Below are 8,420 nucleotides of genomic sequence, written 5' to 3'. Positions count from 1 at the left end.
CGAGCCTTTTGAGACATTTCCCCTAGCGGAGGTTAATGCTCCTTGTCTTGTCTGCTTGCGTGTAGGAGTTCGTCCAGTATTTTAGGTCTTCCGACCAGTCATTTGTTTATCGCTCCAAGTTGGAGTTCGTTAAGATACGCTATTTACACTATGTACAGTTTTCACTCCTGTGGCAGACGCTCGTCAATTCCATGATCTCTTGGGAGGATACCTCGTCTCTGTCGTAGCAATGCACAGTATCTCGCTTTATAAAAGTCTGATACTGCAATTGCGAGCTTCCCCATGTCACTGCTTTGTGCTTCAGAACGCAAGATGTCCCTTAGCGGTATATGCAGTAACCTTTCTCTTTCCACAGGGCAAACCTGCTGGACAAGTTCACAGTCCATAACAGTGTGCTCAGGCGTACCTAGGGCACGTCCGCACTCACACTGTGCCACTGCCACTAACCCCATGTCATGGAGTTTTGCATTGTATGGACCATGTCCTGTTGCAAAATGTACAAGGCCTTTTACTGGGGTCAAGTGCTTCAGGAGCAGCCGTTCAGCCACATCCGGTAGCACGTCGTGGATTCTTCTTCCCTTTTCGGAGGTGTCCCATTCCCTTTGCCAGGCTGCCAGTATGCCGGCCTTGTTTCTGCCTTGGAAGTGCAGAGGTGGCCTATTAGGTCAACAGTTTTTTCAGGTTCCCCTTGGACGTCGGGCTTACTTGAGCCCTTGGACGTCGGAACTGGTTTATCATGTCATCTGACTGAGCATTTAAGACTCCTGCTCCGATGGAATAAGTCTTACTATCTTGGAGTCTTTTCAAGACTTCTTTTCCACCGAAATAAGTCTACTCCAATCCTTTGATGACACACGGCCTGTGTCAACAGGTAGCCTACGCTACCCTCGCCGATGACAGTGGCTCCCGTTCTTGCTGCTCGCTTCCCAACTAAAGGGAAGACACGGCTCACCTTTCTCTCCTTCGCCTGTCAAGATCAGTGGCTCCCGTTCAACGGTGTCAATCTAACTGATACGACACACTAATAAGAAACTTTTGACATCAACCACCGCAGTGGTGATGAATTGATAATGATCCTTCCGCAGGTTCACATACGGAAACCTTGTTACGACTTTTACTTCCTCTAAATGATCAAGTTTGGCCATCTTTCCGACACGTCGGTACCACCGCAAGACGGAGGTGCCGGGTATCAGTCCGAAGGCCTCACTAAATCATTCAATCGGTAGTAGCGACGGGCGGTGTGTACAAAGGGCAGGGACGTAATCAACGCAAGCTTATGACTTGCGCTTACTGGGAATTCCTCGTTTATGGGACATAATTGCAAGCCCCAATCCCTAGCACGAAGGAGGTTCAGCGGGTTACCCGGACCTTTCGGTCAGGGAAGACACGTTGATTCCTTCAGTGTGGCGCGCGTGCGGCCCAGAACATCTAAGGGCATCACAGACCTGTTATTGCTCAATCTCGTGCTGCTAGAGGCAGCCTGTCCCTCTAAGAAGACATGAACGTTGGAAGGAAAGATTCCAACGCCTAGTTAGCAGGCTAGAGTCTCGTTCGTTATCGGAATTAACCAGACAAATCGCTCCACCAACTAAGAACGGCCATGCACCACCACCCACTGAATCAAGAAAGAGCTCTCAATCTGTCAATCCTTCCAGTGTCCGGGCCTGGTGAGGTTTCCCGTGTTGAGTCAAATTAAGCCGCAGGCCCCACTCCTGGTGGTGCCCTTCCGTCAATTCCTTTAATTTACCTGGCCAATTTTGATCAGTAATTGATTGAATTTATATATATAAATATTCGGGATTTGGTGCAGAACTTTATTCTGACAAATATGAGAATTACCGTACACATCTATGGATATATATTAAAAACTGAAAATTTATGAAAGAAATGTATATGGTAGTAGGGAGTTTTTCCGCCTACCTGGGAGTAAGGTTGTAAATTAATTTTTCTAATATTTTTATTTATATTTTAATTTTAATTTTTTTGTATAAAATTACCTGTTATTTATATGGCTATCTAAGTAGGTTATATATAATTATTATCTCTTGGCAGTCTCTATTGGACTTATTCCTCTTAGTTGGGAATCATTTTGTAATGTTTGCCCTATTTGAATACGTCATTTTTTGTCTTTTTATAAGATATACGATGGCTGAAGGAGGAGCAGAAGGTTTTGAAATTGGGGGGAGTTTACAATATTTAGAAGGAAAAACATTAATATTTTCTTTCCCTATGGTGGAATTTAGCTGTTTAAATCATCCGCAGCTTATTTTTTCAAATAAAAGGAAACTTTATAATCATTTAGAAGAACATCACGTTGGGGAGTTTTTGTTGGAATGTTCGGTATGTAAGGGTCGGTTTGACAAAACTCACTCAGCGGATTGTCATACACCCAAGTGTACGGGCCCTAAACAGGAATACGAGTATAAATGCCCATGGTGTCCATCCTCTTTTCAAAAGTTGGGAGGGTTAGCTACTCATCGTGCCAAGGCGCATCGGCAGGAGTGGAATGAGCTCAAATTGGAAAAAAGTAGGAAAAAAGTGAGAAAGAAGAGCAACAAAAATGGACAGAGTCAGATACACAAAAATTTAAAAATATTTTGGAAAAGAATAAGGATAAGGCAGACATTAACGAAATATTGTATAGGTCTTTTCCTAGCAAAACGTTAGCAGAAATTAGGAATAAAAAATGTCAGATGTTAAAAAAAACGAAAGTTACAGTAGAGAAAGCCTTGGCCGAGCTAACCCCTATAGAAATAGATATAGATGAAGGAGATGTGATGGGTAATGAGAGAGATGATGGGATGGATAAAAATAATTGGGTAGATTTTAATGAGGTTAAAAATGTGGAGGTAGAACTATTAAAGAATATGATTTTGGAAGAATTAATGGGATTGGGAGTTGAGGGTCAACAGGGCGATGTGATAGACTTGTTTAAAAGGTTAATAGGGGAAATAATGAAAAATACAGAAATTTTGTTGAAAAAAAGGGAAGAACAGACAAGAAATGTGAGTAAGGAAGAATATAGTTCTTTGTTAGAAGAGGTAGAGTGTAAAGTTAAAGAGTATAGGGATGAAAATTTAAGGCTAAAGGAAATGATTGGTAATAACTCAGAGAAAATCATAGCCGAAAAGGATTGGAACAAAGAATTAGAGGAAATAAATGAAAATTTAAATCAAGAATTAGGGAAGGTCCAACAAGAGTTACAATGTTTAAAATTAAGAGAACAAAAGTTAAGGGCGCTCAATTATAAATTAGAGGAGCAAGTAATGGAGTCTGAGTTGAAGGTTAAGCAGAAGTATCAGGAGAAAGTTGGGGAGTTGGAAAAAATAATTGCAAAATATGAAAAAGAATTGGTGGAATTGAGGGAAAGTATAGTAGGAATGGAGCAAGTTACTAAGGAAAATGAAGTAAAACTGAAGGAGTTGGGAAAAAAGGAGGTAATGGTGGATATGGGAATTAATACTGAAATAGTATTGGCAATGGATAGAGAAATTATTCATAGACAGGAACAGGAAAATGTATTTGAGAGAATAGTACAAGAGATAGTGAATGAAAGATTGGTTGATCAATTGGAGGGAGCTGAAGTTAGGAGAGGAATGGTAGAATATATGGAGAGTCTGTATTTAGATGGAATGAAAGAGATGGAAAAAAGGATGGATTGTACATTAAATGAGATGTTGAAAGAGGGTGGTTCCAACATTAGTGAAGTCTATGAAGAAGTGATAAGGATGTTAGGTTGTAGTAAAGATAAAGAAAAGGTAAAAGAGGAGGTTATGAAACGAAAGAACGGTAAGGATGGTGAAAGGAAAAGATATGCCAACTTTCAAAAATTATATGAAAAGAACCCAGAAAAATTAGCAACATTATTGGTTGAAGATCGGGACTTGGATGATTTGGAGGTGGATATTTATCCTGATGATGAAAGTATTAGAAATTTCTATAGTGAACTATGGGGAAAAGCAAATGAAGTGAAAATAAATATTGTAGGAGAAATGGTAGATGAAAAAAGTAAAAAGGAATTGATGCGCCCAATAACATATAAAGAGGTATCAGAGAGAATTAGAAAAATTAAGAATGGAACTGCCCCGGGAGTTGATCTAATAGTAAAAAAGGATATTAATAATAGTAAAAGTTTCTATTTTCTGTGTAAATTGTTTAATATTATACTATTAGAGGGTTGCACGCCAAGAAGTTGGAGTAATAATAAAACTATATTGATACCGAAAGTAGGTAAGGATCCACATGATGTAGCTAACTGGAGGCCTATTACTATTGCTTCGTTAATATGTCGTGTTTTCACTGGTATTATTGATAGTAGGTTAAATAAGGCTATACCAATTCATACTGCGCAAAAAGGATTTAGGATTGGAAACTCTACTTTAACAAATTGTTTTATATTAGATGATATTGTTAAAAAAGGGAAGAAAAGTACCCCTTTGTATGGATGTGTAGTTGATATTACTAAAGCGTTTGATATGGTATCCCAAAATTTGATAATTGATTGTTTACTAGGTAGAGGCATTCCCTTGATGTATTGCAGTATGATCAAAAGCTTGTATAGTAATAACTCTACAAATTTTGTTAAAACAGAGGTAAACTTACCAGTGAAAAGAGGAGTTAGGCAGGGTGACCCACTCAGTCCGTTGTTATTTAATATTATCATGGATGAGATTGTACGTCGGGTTTTTAGCACTGAGTGGGGTTATAAGCATGAAAATATAACACTGCCTCTTTTAGCCTATGCAGATGATGTGGTTTTGTTGGCTAATTCTAAAGAGGACCTCCAGAAGCTTATAAAATATTTTGTGGAAGTATTGAATATGATGGGAATGAGTATGTCATATAATAAGTGTTACACTATTAATTTGTATCCTTCTGGGAGATCGTTTGTGTCGGAGGATCTGAAATTAGAAATAAATGGAGAAATTCTAAAGGATATGAAGATTTGTGAACCTTTTAGGTATTTGGGGTGTAACTATACTCTTAATAAGGGAATAGAAAACTCATATCATGTATCGGAATTAGAACAAATTTTTGTTAGAATATCGAAGTTACCGTTGAAACCACGTCAAAAAATATCACTTGCTCAAACATATGTGCTACCAAAATTTTTTTATATTTGGATTGCAAGTTTTGTTAGTGGTAGTTTTTTGGAAGAAATAAATACAATGATAAGGAAGTATTTAAAAAACTGGCTTCATCTCCATCCATCTATAGTTAAAGACTTTTTCTATGTGAAAAAAAGAGATGGTGGACTGGGTTTCCCCAATTTAATTGGTATTATTGGTCTTGCTCAACTTAAGTTTATTTTTTCGTTGAAAAGAAATATGGGAGATCCTGTTTTGGTAAACTTCTGTAAGGGGAAATACTTGGAAGATATTGAGTTTAAACTCTCTTCGAAATTGAAGGTTAAAGATAATTGTAGCCTAAAAGAATTAAATAAGAAAAAAATTGAATTGAAAGACGAATATTTCGAAAATTGGGCCAATAAAGACAGTATGGGGAAAGGAATCCGCCTGTTTAGGAATGACCCTGTATGCAATAGATTTTTGTTTGATGATGATCTGTTTCCTGATAACAGGTTTATTGATATTATTAAAATGAGATCAAATACCTATGGTACAAAAATAGCATTGGCCAGAGTTGATTCTCAAATTAATAAAGAGTGTAGAAGTTGCAAAGCGGAATTAGAAACAATGGGTCATATTTTAGGTAAATGTGTTTCACATGCAAATTACAGGATCGCTAGACACGATCAAGTAGTCAAGGTTATCGAGATCATTGCCTTTTTAAAAAATACAGTGTTGGCATGGAACAAGTGTATGAGGTGGATGGGGAGATATTGAAACCAGATTTGATTGTGGAACGTGGGAACCTAAGAATTGTATTGGATATTACTATTAGATTCGAAGAAGACGGAATGGTTGAAAGAGCCAGAGTAGAAAAAATAAAAAAGTATGAGAAGTTACAGGAAAAGTTTATAGATAAAAAAAAGTTTGAAGTAGTGCCGTTAGTATTTGGATCCCGGGGTGGTATTCCATCTGAAACGAAAAAGGTATTAAAGAAATTAGAATTACCGAAATTTTTGTTAAATAAAATTATTTATAACATTATGAAATCGAGTATAGAAATACTTAATAGCCATATGGACTATTTTTAATAGATTTTAATGTGTTGTTCTATTAAGATTGTTGCTGATGTCAAGCGGTTTAGTTTTTTTTAATATTTTTTATTATTTTTTATTATTATTTTATTTATTTTATTTTGCTGTTTTGTGGAATTTTTTTATAATTTTATAATTTTTTATTTTATAATAATTTTTTGTAATTTTTGGAAGAAATAAATTAAAAGGAAAAATGATATATTTGGGGATTGGAGGATAGGAGAGGAAGAAAGGGAAAATAAAAAAAGATTTAGGAAAAGAGAAAATAGAGTTATGATGGAAGTGAAGACAAATGTAAGGAAAATATAAAAAAAAGGAAAATTGTAGAAAGAAAAAAAAAAGTGGTTGTTTTGTTAAATTTTTGAAATATTATTTTATATTTTGATTTATCATTTATATTATTTTATGATTTTAGATTTGAAAATGTGTGTAAAGTTATATGTGTGATTATGTTTCGTGTATCAATTTTTTTATTGTTTATATAATCTTGTTATTTTAGATTTGTAAAATCTTTATGTATCTTTGGATGCATGTATCAATTTCTTAATTTATAATAAATGGGGTGGAGGGGTTGTTTACTGAATGTTGAACTCCTACCCTATGGGGAATCTTTTTTTAAGCTTGACATTCAGCTTTGCAACCATACTTCCCCCGGAACCCAAAAGCTTTGGTTTCCCGGAAGCCGCCCGCCGAGTCATTGGAGGAACTTCGGCGGATTGCTGGCTGGCATCGTTTATGGTTAGAACTAGGGCGGTATCTGATCGCCTTCGAACCTCTAACTTTCGTTCTTGATTAATGAAAACATTCTTGGCAAATGCTTTCGCATCGGTTAGTATTGCGACGATCCAAGAATTTCACCTCTAACGTCGCAATACTAATGCCCCCGTCTGTCCCTATTAATCATTACCTCGAGTTCCGAAAACCAACAAAATAGAACCGAGGTCCTATTCCATTATTCCATGCACCGAACATTCAGGCGACACGGCCTGCTTTGAGCACTCTAATTTGTTCAAAGTAAACGTGCCGGCCAATCAAGACACTCAATGAAGAGCACCGAGAAAGGAAAAACCGGCAGGACGTCCGGAACGATCAGTTAAACGCCGGGCGGCGAACCGATCGTCTGAGACCCAGATCCAACTACGAGCTTTTTAACCGCAACAACTTTAATATACGCTATCGGAGCTGGAATTACCGCGGCGGCTGGCACCAGACTTGCCCTCCGATAGATTCTCATTAAAGGATTTAAAGTGTATTCATTCCGATTACGGGGCCTCGGATGAGTCCCGTATCGTTATTTTTCGTCACTACCTCCCCGTGCCGGGAGTGGGTAATTTGCGCGCCTGCTGCCTTCCTTGGATGTGGTAGCCGTTTCTCAGGCTCCCTCTCCGGAATCGAACCCTGATTCCTCGTTACCCGTAACAACCATGGTAGGCGCAGAACCTACCATCGACAGTTGATAAGGCAGACATTTGAAAGATGCGTCGCCGGTACAGAGACCGTGCGATCAGCCCAAAGTTATTCAGAGTCACCAAGGTTTCGGACGGACGAACCGACCGATTGGTTTTAATCTAATAAAAGCATCCCTTCCATTGCTGGGCGGGATTCTAGTTGCATGTATTAGCTCTAGAATTACCACAGTTATCCAAGTAGGATAGGTACGATCTAAGGAACCATAACTGATTTAATGAGCCATTCGCGGTTTCACCTTGTTTTGGCTTGCACTGAGACATGCATGGCTTAATCTTTGAGACAAGCATATGACTACTGGCAGGATCAACCAGGGAATTGACCGACTAAAAAGCCGGAAAGTGTTGGACACAACCAACACAGCGTTCTAACAAAGGATAGGAAAGCTACACCCGACCAAGCATTTTAGACTTCTGTTCCGCTGGAATAAGCCTACTCTTGCGGTGACTAGCTCCCGTTAATACTGGCCGTGTGACAGCCGCCAAGAGCATATTAGACTCCCAATCCAATGGAACAAGCCTACTTGTATCCTTGGGTTACAACAGCTTCCTTCCACACGTTGCCGGTACATCCGACAGAGCAATTTTAAAGACTCCTCTTCCGCCAGAATAAGCCTACCTTTGTGGGGCCTGGCTCCCGTTAGAACTGGCCGTAAGGGTACCCACAAAAGCACATTTAGACTCCTCCTCCAGCGAAATAAGTCTACTCATGTCCTACGGATGACTGTGGCTTCCGTTTACATATAGCCGTTCACCCGACACAGCAAATTTTAAAGACTCCTTTTTCCACC

General features: G+C 38.5%; 2 pseudogenes; both read right to left on the bottom strand.

Moving 5' to 3' along the window:
- Nucleotides 1-1,068: 1,068 nt before the first annotated feature.
- Nucleotides 1,069-2,023, bottom strand: LOC145688607 (small subunit ribosomal RNA; annotated as a pseudogene).
- A 4,723-nt stretch (nucleotides 2,024-6,746) lies between these two features.
- Nucleotides 6,747-7,947, bottom strand: LOC145688595 (small subunit ribosomal RNA; annotated as a pseudogene).
- Between the last annotated feature and the right edge of the window lie 473 nt (nucleotides 7,948-8,420).

This window comes from Thermobia domestica, chromosome 6 (assembly GCF_964235325.1).
Source record: "Thermobia domestica chromosome 6, izTheDome1.hap1.1, whole genome shotgun sequence".
In the NCBI taxonomy this organism is placed as follows: domain Eukaryota; kingdom Metazoa; phylum Arthropoda; class Insecta; order Zygentoma; family Lepismatidae; genus Thermobia; species Thermobia domestica.
This window is presented reverse-complemented; position numbering and strand designations above follow the sequence as displayed.